We start from the raw sequence: 17,411 nt of genomic DNA, 5'->3' as shown, positions 1-17,411 counted from the left end.
AGCAGGAAGAAAATACCTAAAATTACTCATTGCTTCCTTTAAGAAGAAAAGATTCTTCTTATTGAAGAATTCTATCCCTAGATTTGCGACTTAAGATATTTCCTTTAAAGTTTAGAGAAAAAGTCAGAACTGCTTCACTGGTCTATAGATGTTTGAGCCACCTGCCCACAATCCACTGATTACTTTGGTTGGGAAATTATAATTTTTCAAAGATCAGGATCCAACACATTCCTCACAAGGCATTTATGGTCATTGCTCTCTCTCTCTTCTCTCTCATACAAACGCACGCACGCACGCACACACACACACACACACAGATTTATTTTGGGTTGGTATATGTTAGATCAGGCTCTACTGGTAGATTTACAGCTGGAATTGGATTGCGAAGAATTTCTGACATCTAATTCTTTAAGAACAGTAAAACAGGATGATTGTCCCCAGGACAAGTCATACCATTAAGCAAAGTGAAGCAACTGTGTCAAGCACTAGTTGTTGGTGATATGGCTGAAATAGGACCCTCCACCCCAACCCCACTCCATTAAGAACCCCTTCTGCCCTTTGAGCATTCACATCTCTTCTATAACAGAGACATGTGCACCACATATGCTGTTCTGGAAGACATTTCCCACTGCCAGTGTTGAACAAAAATTCAACTGCTACTCCTTTTTGCTTTTGTATTTGGAAATTTATGGTAGTACCACAATCATATGCTCTGTCTCAAGGAATAAAACTCACAAGCCATCCCTCTCATGATACAGACTATAGAGAGGGAAGCAGACTATAGTAAAATAGAAATTGGACCATAAATTTCAGGGGTGCAAGTTCAGGATTCTTCAATTTGAGATGTATGCCTTTCGTACTGGGCTCTGGATGATGGATCATGAAAACAAACAAAGTAGGTTCCACAAAACTGAGAAATGTAATGAATCTAGGCATCCACAATAGATCAGAGGAATTGGGTTGGGGCAACAGGCAATAAAAGGCCAAGGGGCAATGGACACAGACATGCTTATCTGAGAGAAGAATAACATATGCATAGAATCATGTCAGCTATAAATCTCAATGCATTACTCATTGTTTGTCCTCTGGTAACACCACTGGAGAAGTAAGAAGTCCAGGTATTTACTCCCTTGGGTGAACTGGAGATGAACTCGCACCTACCTTTAAAGAGAAGAGCTGTAAAAATGATTCTTTTGGACTACAACACCCAGAACCAATCCTCTGGCTTGGAGGATTCTAGGAGCTGAAGTCTAGAAAAGTAATTTTAATATACCATGAACATTGTGAGGACATCGAAGCAAATGAAATAATTACTTCAAAAGCACCTCTCCATTCTGCCTGACTTTTTATTTATTTCATCTATGAAAATGTGGACAGCCATCTGATTAAACCCATGTTCAGAAAAGAAAGAGCAGCCCCAAATCCTTATTTTTTGAACTTAATTGCACTCTAAAAAGTGAATTTATCAACTAGTGTATTTAATAAGCAATATTCAAGATTGCATTTTGATTGTGGGTGAAAGGTGCAAGCAAAGCAGGGAAGCTATAGATTCATATTTTGCTCTTTAAAAAATTAGGAGTTTTTGTGGATTTCACAAGAAATCTTTGGTGGCACTGGATTGTGGCCAAACATGAAAATTTAGGATAACAATCATGCAACGTTTAACGGGAGGTTAGGAAAGGAGAATGTCCAAAAGTATTAAAGGGCCCCAGCCTTTGCACTAGATATGAGGCATTCTATATGCTGGTTAACACAATGAGCCCATTGAGATCTATTTTCAAACCCCAAATTACAGAGACACTTATTTTTTCCCCAGACCAATTTGCGGCAACAGCAGTGCTATCAGCGGGGAGTAGCAATTTTGGCAGAGGATTGTCCAACTGTCAACAGAGCCTCCACTGAGCTTGTTACAAGTGTGATTATTACTAGACTCCCAAGTGTCATTCAGTTTTCAAGAACAATATTTCATTTCTCATTTGGAAAATGCCTACTCTGCAGCATTAACAAACTGAATGTGAAACAGGAAATGTCAATGCTGAGTGTGTCAACCCTGCCTTGCACCTATGCGGTGATTAAGAAGAACCAGTACTTAGAAAAGAAATAAGATCCATTGCTCATAATGTGAAATGAATCTCTATGTAGCAATACAGGTTTAGTTGTTCCAGAGATATTAGAGATTCTTTATTGCACAAGGGTAACAAACTGGCATTGAAGCAAACGCTACCACAAAACGCTATGCCTGTCCTACTGTCGGCCTGCCTCCTCCCTGCTATTAGCAATTCCCCTGCTATTGACAGGCAAAAGTCTTAAATAGCTGCCAATCCTACATGATTCAAATCACCTATCTGGTGCAATGGGGCCATTCTGTCCCTGTGCTGGCATAGTGGCACTGAAGTTATATCAAGGGGTACCATTCTCTTCTTCCACACTTTTCCTCAATTCTGCCATTCCCGAGTCAGTAATTTTGGCTTTTTAAAGAAAATTCACCATACCTGGAATTGTGACATTACTTTTTAAAAAAAATTAAATTACAGAGGAGTGCAAATTTGGGCTGGTGGTGTTTGAGGACCATGAAGCAGCAAATCAGTGCAGTTGTTCAAATGGAAATACATGTGATAATGAAGGTGTTCATGCCAGTATATAGCCACCATTGGGGATTGCACAACTGCTGTGGATTAGCAACTTCATGCAATAAAGTCCTTGTCATCAATAAACCTGCCCTTTGATTCTGGAAGATTTTAGTAATTAAGATTGAACCCCCATATTACAGATGGAGGAAGTGGTGGTTAAAAACAAGTAGTTTGCTTAATACTTCCAACTAAGATTAAGGTGAGCTGAGATTGAAACCATAGCTTTCAGGTTTGAGCAGGACAGACACAAAATATTGTGCTTCCCAATGCAATGTGGCAATCCCTTCCATTTCATGGGAAACAATCAACTGGATTCTTCATTGGACAGTGGCAAAAATACAATATTCTAAGTTTCCCTTTTGGCAGCAGGAAGGTGTAGGTCATTTCACATGGCACAAATAGCTGTTTCCAAACATGGGGAAGTCCATGAGACTTAGGGCCCTTTGATACTGCCATTTAAACCTATCTGCTTTCCACTGGATTATATGGCAGTGTAGACTCATACAATCCAGTTCAAAGCAGATAATGTGGATTATCTGATTTAGTAATCTGGATTATATGGCAGTGTAGAAAAGAACCCAGAAAGGATGTCTAAAAAGCTGCCTTTATTGTTCCATAGCATCTGTCACATCATGATATATGGTAGAGCTTGCTTTGCTTATGAGTTATTGCTCAAAACACTTCTATTTCAAGACATGCCCTCCTAAATTTGCAAGATTTTACTCTAAAGAAAGTATTCTTAATATTGCACCCTTACCAGCCATTGCACAAATTGCTTTCTATTCCCTCAATAAAGGTAAGAAGATGGAGAATTTATCCATTCCTATCAACCACTGCTTTCTTTCAAAGAACTAAGTACATTTACAGTCACATATGTTGAGCAGCAGCTTATAGAAATACAAACCAAAATTTAAAAAATAATCACAGATGTCTAAAAGACATGCCACCATCGGCATCAGATGACATTCTCAGCCAATGCTGAAAAGGCAACCATTTTAATTGCCATGACCCAATGCTGGGGGATCATTTTAATTGCCATGATGCAATGCTGTGGGAGATTTCGTTTTGCATTATCTTTCACCTTCTCTGACAAAGTGTACTGATGCCTCAGCAAACTACAAATCCCAGGACTCCATAACACTGAGCCATGGTAGTTAAAATGTTGTGAAACTGCATTAATTCTACAATGCAGATGCATCCTTCCTAAGTGCTTTATATATCAGTAATGTATAACTCAAACTGCTCCTAGAAAGGGATTGGGGCTAGTGCAGTTGTTTTAGAGCTGTGGCAATATTTTCCATGAGAACCAGCATGGTATAGTGATTTGGGTTTTGTACTGCAGCTAGAGACCAGAGTTTGAATCCCTGCTCAGCTATGGAAACCCTTTGGGCAAGTCACCTTTTCCAAATTCCTATTTATTTATTTCACATACTTGTATCCTGCCCTTCTTACCCTAAAAGGGGGCTCAGGGTAGCCTTACAGCAGGCAGCTATTTGATGCCAATACATATAAATACAAAAATAAACAAATACAATTAAAACCATACAATTAAACATTAATTATTAAAATATAAATTAAAATCAAGTTTATCTGTTCTACAAACTCCTGCTATCATCCAAGCAAACTTACTCAGACAAATGTGTTTCAATAAAAAGCATGTGTCTTACAAATGACAATGAGACTGTCTTGCAAATAAGTCATTGTCTTACAAATGACAATGACACTATACATGTGCATCAATCAATATAAAGAGCATAATCTAGCAATGCCAAGCATTTATGTGACCCTTGCTTTCATAATTGGAGAGCTAAAGTCATGTTCATTGGAATGTATGCGTGATTCATTCTGGTTTGTTTAGACAGTTGCTCTTATATTAAAACTGTTTAGTGAATATGTGTATCTAAGCATTTTTGGTACAATTTACAGAAAGAGTACAATCTGCAGCATGCTTCCGAAATCATATAATTGGCAGCTCCTGTGTTTTAGATTTACAGCAGTGAACACAGCAGTGAATTTACAACAGTGAAACGGATGGGCTGGTAACTTTTTCTAGCTGAACTCCTTCCAAAAAGAAGATATCAAACTTTGACACAGAGCAGAACCAGTGGTTACCAAGGTCAGATTTATCAGTAATATTGCAAAGGCAGCACATAAAAGAAGAAGGAAAAAAGACAAATTAACCTACCTCAAGGCAGATAAAGACGTCTAATTGTTAGGATAAAAAACTGATACACAACTTCAAGGTCTTTGCTGCTGTTTGAGGATTAATTAAACACATTTTATTCCTTTTTCTTCTCTCTTGATGTTTGCAGAGATTAGGTCCTACCATTGTTTTGCTGAAAACAAAAAGTTATTGTTCATTTATTCTGAAAGTGCTGGAAATAGAAAGGAAATTGTCAGAATCCCAGAGTATAAGATGAATGAAGATATACATGAAGGTAGTGACCACTGAATTCTATGTAATTGAACCACAAAAGATCTGAAAGAGCTTATGCAGCCCTTTGAAAATTTAGGACAAGGTTCATGATTTTCACTTTTTTTATTATTCTATTATATTCTGCCTTATTCCTCCAACTGTCTTGTATCTTGAAGTTTAGTGAACACTTGTATTGAAAGTGGTTTTATATCCACAAATGCTTTTGCTAAAATAAAAACCAGTTAGTATTAAAGATGCCCTTACATTCCACCCCCTTTTTATTTTTATGAATGCACTGTTAATTAAACATATATGTTTTGGGTTGTTGATTGGTACAGGATGTGATTGGGGGTGCTGAGGGTGAAAGTCATCAGAAAATATATTCTTTCTGCCCTCACTTTAGCAACAAGGTGACATTTCCCTTTCCTCAAACAGAAGTATCTTGCTTATCCAACATAAGCGGGCCAGCAGAACGTTGGATAAGTGAATACGTTGGGTAATAAGAAGGGATTAAGGAAAAGCCTATTAAATGTTAAATTATGTTATGATTTTACAAATTAAGTACCAAAACATCTTGTTTTTACAACAAATCAACAAAAAAGCAGTTCAATACATGGTAACATTATGTAGTAATTACTGTATTTTCTGGTGTATAAGACTACTTTTTAACCCAGGAAAGTCTTTTCATAAGTCAGGGATCGTCTTATACGCAGAGTGTCATCTTATAGGGCGGGTGCTGAAACTTCCGAGCTGGACTGGAGAATCTGTGGTCGCTGCATATGATGGGGGGAGATAAAACAACGGCTGCGGCCACATCCCCGCTGTATGCGATGACCATATGAAAGCAGCAAGGGTGGGGCTGTACAAATATAGTAGAAGGAAATCCACTAACTAGGATTCTTGAAAAGAAGTGACTTAACATGGTCCCGATGATGAGGTTAAGGGGTGCTTCACCGGGAAGGTGTAAGTGAAGGGTGGAGCAAGCTGCAGGCATCCAGAATGCCCAGGGTATGGAAAAAGAGATAGAACAGCGATGTGCCCAGAAAAACTTGGCTCTCTCATCTGTATAGCCCGCCCTTTCGTACCTTCTTCTGTGCCTCTCAGATCTCACTCCTGAGGACTGCAGTGAAGTGGTGCAGGTGCGCATGTGTGTGATCTGAGAGGTAGAGAACGATGTATAGTAATAGGAAAATTACCATATTGAAATCAAATCCGATGTTTTTTAAATTTTTATTTGGTGTGTGTTGGAAGAGGGGTAGTCATATACAGAAGGTATATCTCAAACTCTATAGTTTAACTGGAAAAGTTGGGGGTCGTCTTATATACCCAGTTGTCTTATACACCAGAAAATATGATACTGTATTTACAAATTTAGAACCAATACATTGCAACGTGTTGAAACATTGGCAGGAGGCAGACTATGTTGGATGAGTGAATGTTGGATAAGCGAGAGTATTCACAACATTTCATGAGTGACAAGTCTAAAAATACAGTTGTTGGAGAAGTCAATATTGCCTGCTCCTTTGCCATTCCCTTGCCCCTAAGGTTGTTCACCAGTTGCTACTGTTCACAGTAATCGCTTCCTCTCTTTGCTGCTGCTTCCCAGTCTTGAGGGTTAGTATTTCTTTTATCTTGTAAAAAGTGGTCTCAGCCAATCAGGGTTCACAAAGAAAACCTAACTGTTAAGTAACAAAATAGGTTCTGCTACATAACTCATAGGGTTCTTGGGGAGGCGAGGCCTACCACATGCAAACCCCCTTCCTGGCTGGTAAAAGAAGCCAGAGGGGGGTTGGCAGAGTGGGTAAAGGTGGTGGTTAATGCCTCCCTTCGGGAAGGCAATATTCCAGCCAGCTTTAAAAAAGCTATTATTAAACCGCTTTTGAAAAAACCATCGCTAGATCCCACTCAATTTGCCAACTTTCGGCCAGTTTCCAATCTTCCCTATTTGGGCAAAGTCCTGGAAGGTGTGGTGGCCTCACAACTCCAAGAGTTCCTGGTAGACACGGACTATCTAGATCCGGCGCAGTCTGGCTTTAGGCCGGGACATGGTACTGAGACAGCCTTGGTCGCCTTAGTGGATGATCTTCGCCGGGAACTGGACAGGGGGAGTGTGTCCCTGTTGGTTCTGCTGGACCTCTCTTTGGCCTTCGATACCGTCGACCACGGTATCCTTCTGGGACGCCTCGCAGGAATGGGTCTTGGGGGTACTGCTTTGCAGTGGCTCCGGTCCTTCCTTGAGGGTCGCTCCCAGAAGGTGTCACTAGGGGAATCCTGCTCGACTCCTCGGCCATTGTACTGTGGAGTCCCGCAGGGTTCAGTACTGTCCCCTATGTTGTTTAACATATACATGAAGCCATTGGGAGAGATCATTTGGAGGTTCGGGGTACGGTGTCATCTGTACGCAGATGATGTCCAACTCTGTCACTCCTTTCCACCTGCTACTAAGGAGGCTGTCCAAGTCCTGAACTGGTGCTTGGCCACTGTAACGGACTGGATGAGGGACAACAGATTGAAACTAAATCCAGACAAGACAGAGGTACTCCTGGTCAGTCGAAAGGCCGAACAGGGTATAGGGTTACAGCCTGTGCTGGACGGGGTCACACTCCCCCTGAAGGTGCAGGTTCACAGTTTGGGAGTTCTCCTAGATTCATCGCTGAGCCTGGAGCCCCAGGTTTCGGCGGTGGTCAGGGGAGCTTTTGCACAATTAAAACTTGTGTGCCAGCTGCGCCCGTACCTTGGGAAGTCTCACTTGGCCACGGTGGTCCACGCTTTGGTTACATCCCGTTTAGATTACTGCAACGCTCTCTACGTGGGGTTGCCTCTGAAGACTGCCTGGAAGCTGCAGCTAGTCCAACGCTCGGCAGCCAGACTATTAATGGGTGCTGGGTACAGGGAGCACACAACTCCGCTGTTACACCAGCTCCACTGGCTGCCAATTAGCTTCCGAGCACAATTCAAAGTGCTGGTGTTAACCTATAAAGCCCTAAACGACTCTGGCTCTGTTTACCTCTCCGAACGTATTCTCCCCTATGAACCATCAAGATTACTAAGATCATCTGGAGAGGCCCTGCTCTCGGTCCCACCGGCCTCGCAAGCGTGTCTGGTGGGGACGAGGGACAGGACGTTCTCGGTGGTGGCCCCTCGACTCTGGAACTCTCTCCCACTGAAGATCAGAACCGCCCCTTCTATCCTGACATTCAGGAAACAGGTGAAGACGTGGTTATGGAGACAGGCATTCGACGAGTGAGCCAACACCCTGAGATATGGATGATGATGAACACCGATTTTAGTATGATGGCTGACCATTGTATTTATTGAACGTAATTGCTGTTTTAATGTTTTATTGTAACATGAATTATGATGTTTTTTTTACTGTATGCGATATTATGGTTGGAAACCGGTCTGAGTCCCTCAAGAGAGGTGAGAAGGTCGGTATACAAAACTTTTAAATAAATAATAAATAAATAATAGAACTGTAACAATAAAACTAAATGTAGAATTTAATGTGCTATTTAGATTAAACAACTTTTGCCAATGACAGCCTTCCTGAATTAAAACTTTTTCCTCGAAATAATAGGTACTGTTACATAGATGACTATATCCCTTCTTCCAACTAAAGAATCTCTTCTTCTTGAACTTTAATATTTGTTTCTAGAACTGTGTGTGTCTGTATGGGGGTTACAGACATTGTTGGTAGGAAAATATTTTGTGTTCTCTCATATGGCAACCAGACTATTATTTTCAGTTTCTGCAAACTACGTAATATTTGAAAACATGTGGGAACTGCAAGAAAGTATGTGGGAAGCTACATAGGAATAAAGAGTTAGTAAAGTAGTTGACAAGATTTACTACTGCTGGTTTTAGGAAAAATATATGAAAGTAATATGAAACAAAGCAGTTCTGTTAGTAAAAACTTTGATGTCCAATGCAACAAGAATCTTGACATGATTTACTGCAATTGGTATTAGGAAAATGTGAAATTAATAAGAAACAAAACAATTATGTTAGCAAAAGCTTTCCTGCATGAAGAAAATGTTGTTCAGATCTGTGAAATTATGGTGGTTCTACCTATGTTGCATTCTAGAAAGGCCTCGATGATAGATCAAGTTGACATTTCCTTAATCTGAAGGGTTAAAAAGGCAAGAAGGATCATCTTATTTCCTCCATATGTAGAAAATCCACAGATGCTAAGACCTATCTAAGATTCAATTGCTCACATTCTAGAACATAAGATGTAATCTCCCCCATGGTAAACTCCACAGGTTAAAATGAAATTGTTCTCAGCAGGAAGACGCAGTATTATACATTATCAAAACAATTTATTGAAAGGGATTATCCACATAGTGTAGTAGCAAAGGTCCGAGGAAGGCAACTAGGAGTCTCATTCAGAACTGAAACAGAACAGCAGAAACCACAGACCAACTATCTTAACTGTACTCTTACCTATCATTAAATCTCACAGGGCTTACCGGGATTCAATAAAGACTCGTTGTTCAGAATATTCCACTATTTTTAAAAAAAAAATAATAAATATATTTTTAAAAGAGTAGAAATATTAGATGTATTGTAGTGGATAGTGACTTTAGGGAACAATTTTAAAGCATCCATAAACACTTTTATGGAGGCAGTAAGACCCATTGATCACTACCCCTGTGACCACTGCATTTATTTTAACTATATTTCATTTATAAACTACTGAGACATATAAATCATGTTTTTGCTCACTTCAATACAGGAAATAGCAATATTGTTATATATGCTAGTCAGTGCTTTCTGCATCTATTGTTTTCACACGACATTCTGCATAAGTGAAGAATACTTATCTATGATCTTGCCCCAAAAGGTCTGGAAAATCATATTCTGGTAAATTGTTTGTTGTGGCTTAACTGGCTGAAGAACCAAACTGAACATTTTCCTGTTGCAACATCCACCACAGGTGGAGCATAATCACTGAGGCTCACCACAACATTAAGCAGGTTGTGTGAAATGTGCCACAAGTTACTCTGGTAACTAGATACCCTTTACAGCAATTATCTGGAATGGTGTTCCTTTTTTGGTCTTTAAAAGGACTATAATTCACTTTTTTTTCCAAAATAACATAATGGAGTTTCCGTATATTAGTCATTATTCTGGATTGATCTGACTCGGATTAAGCAGTGAATAAGGGCAGAGGAAGGCTTGCATGTGTGGCTTCCTAGTTCACTCTCTTTTGTTACTGGTTTTGAAACTAATGAGGAGCAGAAGATTCAGAAACAAGGCAGAGGGGAGAACAGGAGTCATACTGGCTACCTAGCCAAGCCTGGTTACTCAAAAGAGCACACATCTGGACTGGCTCATTTAGTGTGAATTAAAATAGAGAGTTCAGAAAAGGAGGGGGTGTTTTTGTTCACTGAGGAATGACATTTAGAAAAAGTGGTAGCAGGGAGCTAGGGAAGAAAGAGAGGGAGTCTGATGCTGTGTCTACTTATATTTACTTGCCCAAAACAACTGTATACAATGTACATGGTAGCCATATGTGCTGCTATCCTGAGCCTATTTGGGTGGAGATAGGCAGTCAACTCAGTGTTGTGATAATGATGATCAGGGAAAAGACAGAACTAGACAACATTTCTTTTATTTTCAATGGCACAATAACAATGCATTGGCAGCAAATAGTCCAGCAAGGTGCTAGACTTCACTAATGGTCACAAGTATTACCTGTTGTGGGGTCAGAATTATGAATAATGTGAAAATCCCTTTAAAAAAGTAATACTCTAATACTTTAGCATTTCTAGTAGTATTCCTCACCATGAATGTTCAACCATGAGTTGTGCGAGTAGTCTGCTACCAAATTAGCTCCATATTTGTAGCTTGAAACATACAGATTTGTGGGTGGAGGTAATCAATACCTCCGAGTTGTCATGGATAGATCACTTTCTGGTCAGGCCTAGTATCACAGCTACAACTTACCCCTGCAGGGATGGAGGACCTATTATAATGGTCTGCTCTCGGAGGCTAATAGATCCTCTGAGATTCCAGGAGGCCTTAGAGCAGTGGTTCTCAACCTGTGGGTCCCCAAGTGTTTTTGCCTACAACTCCCAGAAATCCCAGCCAGTTTACCAGCTGTTAGGATTTCTGGGAGTTAAAGGCCAAAACATCTGGGGAAACACAGATTGAGAACCATTACCTTAGGGGGTTCTATGGCTGACATCACTGATGATCCAGCTGAATCCCTGGTCAATAAATGGAATCAAAATCTAACCAGGGCTATTGACACGATCACTCTCAAACCTCCTTTCCGACCTGTGACAAAAAAGGCTCCCTGGTATACAGTAACCCTCAGGGAATTGAAGTGGGAAAGATGACTAGAGTGTAGATGGTGGAGAACTTGACTTTTATGTGAGAAGACACGATATAGATGGCACCTTTGCTCCTATAAAATGGCAATACTTGTAGCAAAGAAAGCTTTTTTCTCTGCATGCATTGCATCTTCAGATTCACACCCAGCTGAGCTGTTCAACATCCTAAACAGGTTCTTTAAAATTCAGATTCAACTCCCTGGCATATTCACCGCCCCGCTGACATTATTATTATTATATGCTGAATTTCACTTCGCAGACATTGTCTTGGCAAATAAGCTATTCTTCTGCCATCTTTGCTTGAAGCCTTCTCATATCTCCTTTTACCCTGGTACTATTCCATCTCCTTGTTTATGTGTGCCTGTAAATCTATGGCGAAGGAGTAGAAAAGGGGGCTCAATTGGAAAAAGAATGGCGGGGAAAAGGTTGAACATATTTTTCTACTGAGCTTTTCCTTCAAAGGTCAGCCAGCATCCTGGCACACAAAATCTACTTCATGTGACACTATGTAATGAATATACTCAATTCAAGCACTAGGATTAACCTGAAGTTTTAGCTGTTGTGCCAGCACACACTGATTTCTTAAAGGAAAATATACATTTTCCTCCTTCACCTGGGCTGCTTTCTGACAGTTTCCTAATCAGATGTAGGCAAAAAGGAGAAGCCTCTGTTTACACTGTCACTAGGACTTGGAGCAATGGGTGCAAATTACAGTAAAGGAGATATCACCTGAATATTAGGAAGAATTTCAGCCCCCTCCCCCCTGAATCAAACTCACCCCCCCCCCCCAAATCAAAATCCTGGCTACTGCGCCTGGCTGCACATAAAATGGTCTTCAGAAAAATTCCTTCTCGAATTATTAGAGTGTAATCCCAGGTCTAATAATTGCTGGGAAACATTTAATACACTCTAGTGTTCCATCTGCTGTTTTCATCAATGGGCATGTGAAAAACTTGGTTTTTATTCACTCTAAACCTGCCTGCAGCTGTGGGCATGCCAATACGTTGTACCCAAGGAGGAAAAAAGAAAAAGAAAATAATGTCTCATTTAATTTACAACTGTTGCCTCACCCATTTCACACCTGAAATTTCTCATCCTTCAGGGCAATTTAATTTATGAGGAGTGCATAATATTGGGGCATGGTATTTCACTGATTGAACTGTCAGGTAAAATCCCCCCACCCCCAAATAGACACATACCTACAGCTTGCAGATTTCTCCTGGTGACACTTCTTACACAGCTAGTGTTAACTCAAGTGCTTACAGTATATAAAATCTGTTTGGGTAATTTGACTGCTTTCCTTTCTTTTTTTTTCAGCAACAACAAAGCTTTCTCTTTGGTCTTCAGCCAAAATCTCAGTGTAGTGTTTTCAGGCTAAGATTAGCAAAAAGAATGAATGTAAGGAAAATACTGCCATATTACTCACTGAAGTTACAGTTTGTTTTTGAGAAGAAGCAATATATCTGTTAGTTCAACTACAGCTGGAAAGGCATGGAAACAAACAAAACATCTTGGCTGAGATTCTGCATCTGACACAGTATTGTGACTATGAGCCCTTCCACAGAGCCATATCACCCAGAATATCAAGGCAGAAAATCCCACAATATCTGCTTTGAACTGAGTTATCTGAGTCCACATTGCCATATATTCCAGTTCAAAGCAGAAAATGTGGGATTTTATTCAGCTGTGCGGAAGGGACCTGTATACCATTTCCTGATCTGAACCCCCAAGCCCACTTTAAAATCCAGAGAGCTATAAACAAGGGAAAACAATGGCATGTGCCAATTTTCTCTAATGGGACCCCATTTGTGGGGGAGGGGGGAACCACAGTTTAAGAAGCAATGCCCTAGATCAGGCATGGGCAAACTTCAGCCCTACAGGTGTTTTGGATTCCAACACCCATAATTCCTAACAGCAGGTAGGCTGTAAGGAATTGTGGGAGTTGAAGTCCAAAACATCTGGAGGGGTGAAGTTTGCCCATGCTTGATCTAGATGGCCTTACTTCATTTGGGTAATGGGAGCTGCAGTCTACCAAGGGAGCCCAAAGTGCCTCTGCTCTCTATGTCTGCCAGCTGGAAAATGCGTACCTTTTTATTCAGGTGGACCTTTAGTTGCTCTTCACCACTTTTAATTTAATTTCTTTTTTCCTTCACAGATGCATTATATATAGAGAGAGAGGGGGGGGGGGAGAGTTTACTTTTTATGCTTTGTCCTTTTAAGCATCCATATTATTTTATTGAAAGCTCCCTTGAGTCCTTTTCATGGGAGACAGTCATAATTCAAATCTTCCTATCTGCCTGGGGAAGGTAGTTTTAATATATTCTTGCATATCTGTTTCTGCCACAGAGAACAAACAAGGGGAGGGTGTGGAGGAAAGCACTTCTCGGATAAAGCTTGGAACAAACTGCCAAAGGACGTGAGGAAGATTGACTCTCCCAGTGCTGTTTTTAGATTCTACTATGCTACCTGCAGTGATTCTGCTAATCCTTTTGAATTAGCTGTAGTCAAATTGAGGATCAACCTTTTGTTTTTATGTTTGAAGGCATACTTGCCCCAATCTTCAAATTCTGTTCTTAGCTGTGTAATAATGTCAGTTGATTTCAAATAGATAGTAGCATGGATAAAGCATTTTGTATTCCAGTATACTGTAAAGTATTTTTATCCCAGGCCATAGTGGGTATGTAAATAATTTAACACGTGTTTTACTCAGAATCAGGCAAAAAATGCCAGCTTCTTACTCGCTCTCTCCCCCCCCCCCCCAATTCCTTCTCTTCCTTTGTTTCTCTTTCACCTTCCCTATTGCTACTGTCTCAAGAAAATGTAAATTCTATGATGGCGGGGAAAGGATAAACATGATAAAGTCAAAAGGTCTGACCTGATGGACCTATATGGCCACAACTAGGTAAGTTTCTCCAGCTTACCTCTGTACAAAAGTAGGGAAGAACCAGCAATGTTAAGATCAGAAACCTAACAGGCAAATTAATAATGTGTAAAATTGAAAATGTTAATCAATCCTGCAAAGAAGATTTTTTTTAAAAAAAAAGACACACTAATTAAGATATATTAAATATCCTTAAACATATTACAGAAGCTTTGTCATGCTAGCAGTTTTCAGACTCATTACATCACCCTCTTATCTGCGTTTTCTTGTCCGCGACCTCACACTTCCGCTTCCATTCCCAATATGTCATATTAAATCATATGCGGAAAAAGAACTGACCTACGTTAACTTGTAAGTAACTCAGCCTGAGCTCCCTTGGTTGCTGCTAACTGCTATTTGGAGACAGCTTGCTGTCCAGACAACCATTAGGCTGCTACCCAAATGCAATCTACTGATGCATATGCCAAGGGAACTGCCAGCTCTATTATTAAGAAGGTTCTCAGGAAATCCTATAGAGGTGAAACAATTACAGGAAGATGACAAAACCATTAAGAAGCCTAGATGGGAGTCAGGCTGGGGAGGGAAAGAAGCAGCATGTAACACCTGGAATAATGCAGCTTTGGCTTGAGGCCATTGTTTTTCCCTTAAGGAAAAGGAAAATAGTCTTCAAAACATCAAACTCCACATTTATATTACAGCAGTCTTACTGGTTGACACTAGTATCTCAGAACATATAGAGAGGTGGGGTAGAGACACAAGGTGAAAACCTCTCAGGTCCAGAGACATCAAATTTGCATGACATCATAAAGGATGTATCCCCAAATCTTCTTCATATCCTTTGGAGGAAGGATAAGGAATTCTCTCTAAGACAGAAAGAACAAAGGTAATAGCCACTTGGTTGTGAGACCAGTGTGTCCTACTCGAGACATCAAAGCAAAATACGTTTCCTTGATATAAATCAAGGAAAAGCCCCAGGAACTTTAAGGTACAATCCAGATAAAATGAAGTACTCTTCATTGCCACAATTTTGTGCTTCTATTATTTTAAAGTTGATCTTTCTTTCTTTGTTTAATTTTTCCATGTGAATGTGCAGGTTTTGCTTTGCTGTTCCACTAGCCAACACACATTTTGTTGTCTGAAATGTGCTTCCTTGCTGCAACTTTGTGCTTCTACCATTTTAAAGTTGATTTCTTTGTATCTTTCCATGTGAAGGTTTATTTATACATTACTTGTTGTTTATAAAGTACATTTTCTTATTTTAAAACATAACAAAAAATTGGAGGGAAAGTTTGGGGGTCAGAATGAATTAATAGTATTTAAATTCTAAAATTTGCTTTGAGATAAGAGCATTTTGAGTTCAGAGCTCAGTCATGGAACAAATTAAACTCTTAACTCAAGGTATCACTGTACCTCAGAAGATCTAGGGGGAATTCCCCACCACTGTTGGGCTCATTTCTTTTCTTTTTTGCAACCCCCTTCCCATATGCATTGGAATGGTCATCAATGCCCTGGTACTGCAAAAATGCCTTTGGCGACAATAAGTGGCCCATGGCCTGTGTGAGAATCATATCTGGTGTGTAAAGACATTGTTCCCTTTCACATTACACAATTGTAGCCCTATGGTTCCATTTGAACAGCTAGGGCTACATCCTGGGATTCATTGTTTGATGATGCACTGGAGCTCTCTCTGACTCAGAATTCCAAATCCCCCATCCTAAATTCTAAATGCTTAAGGGAGAACCAGAACAATTTAATTAAAGTCCTATAATTGTGTAGTGTGGAAGGTACATATTAGGGACGTCATCAAGAGAATAAAAGAACTTGGCTGCCAAAGAGTTTGAGTTCTGTGATAACTTAGGTTTCAGTCAGTGTAGCGGTGGATCAGTCCTATAGTGGCCAAATGTCACATGGGGCTGATCTGGAATAACATTGTCACTTTAAAGCAGCCATGCCCCAAGTTAGCTGAAGTTGGGTGAAAGTCTGAATTCAGATCATCCCTAACATTGGGCCTGTGGGAACAGTTGGACTGATTCAGAAACAGAATAATTTGCGATTGTCCCATCTGCCATCCCACGTTTCTTATGTTCAGGCTGTTTAGGGGCATGGGATGGCAGTCCAAGTCATAGCTGGAGACCACTGTGGCATGGAGGGCAGGGTGTGTGACAGGGTGGCTGTACAGCAGTGTCAAATCGCATTCAGCGTCATTAGGCATTTGGGACTCCCTTTTGCCTCAAAGGCAGCTGTGGAAGTTCCTCTGTGGAAAAAAACCTGGGACTGACCAAATGTTGGACCCACTGGATTGCTCCCAGATTATGGGCCAGTAGAGATCCATCCTTGGAGAGATGAAAGTGTATTATGGGGTAAAAAGTGAGGAAGTAAAATGAGACAGACACTTGAAGTAAAACCTTTGGCTAGAAAACAAAACAAAAAAGAGCAATAAGAATACTAGTGAGATAGGGATGAATAGTGAGGTAGGGAGTAGGATTGTACATTATGGGATAGAAAAAGAAAAAAGAGAAAGGTATAATAAAGAGAAGTGTTTAGCATCATGGTGGCAAAGAGGGGAAATGACACAGTAGAAAAAGAGGAAGTTGACCTAAGATGCATTATAAAAATAACAAATTTGAATAGGAGGAATTATTATAATAGGCAAAATATGACTCAAACTTAATATTCCACCCATCAAAGCTGTTATTTGCATTTTACAAATAGGCCGTACATTGCTCTTGGTCTGCTGATGTGTTTGTTTAGGCAAAGGTCTATTTTCTTATATATAGCTACATTTTAAATTTTTTTGCAGAAAAAAATGAAAGTTCTATCAACATCTCATGAGAACAGCTTGATTTCAATTAGCCAATGAGCCAAATACAGCAATCTGTATTTTCTACTCATTAATAGAAACCCAAAAAAGGAAACACCAGGCAGAGAATATCATATATTTGTCTGCTAGCCAAATCAACAACATAGAAACCCTGTCTGTCATTTCTTCACAAAAGAGAAAAAAAGACAACTGAAAATGCAAGTAAGTTCAAAAATAGTATTTTAAAAAATGCAGCAGAAAGTGATGAAATAATCTCACTGAGCCTGTGGTCTATGAAGATTTGTGCTTAGTGGCAAAATTGGATCTGTTTGAAACAGTTTGATAT

This window comes from Anolis sagrei, chromosome 5 (assembly GCF_037176765.1).
Source record: "Anolis sagrei isolate rAnoSag1 chromosome 5, rAnoSag1.mat, whole genome shotgun sequence".
Taxonomy (NCBI): Eukaryota; Metazoa; Chordata; class Lepidosauria; order Squamata; family Dactyloidae; genus Anolis; species Anolis sagrei.
Note: the sequence above shows the minus strand (reverse complement) of the source record.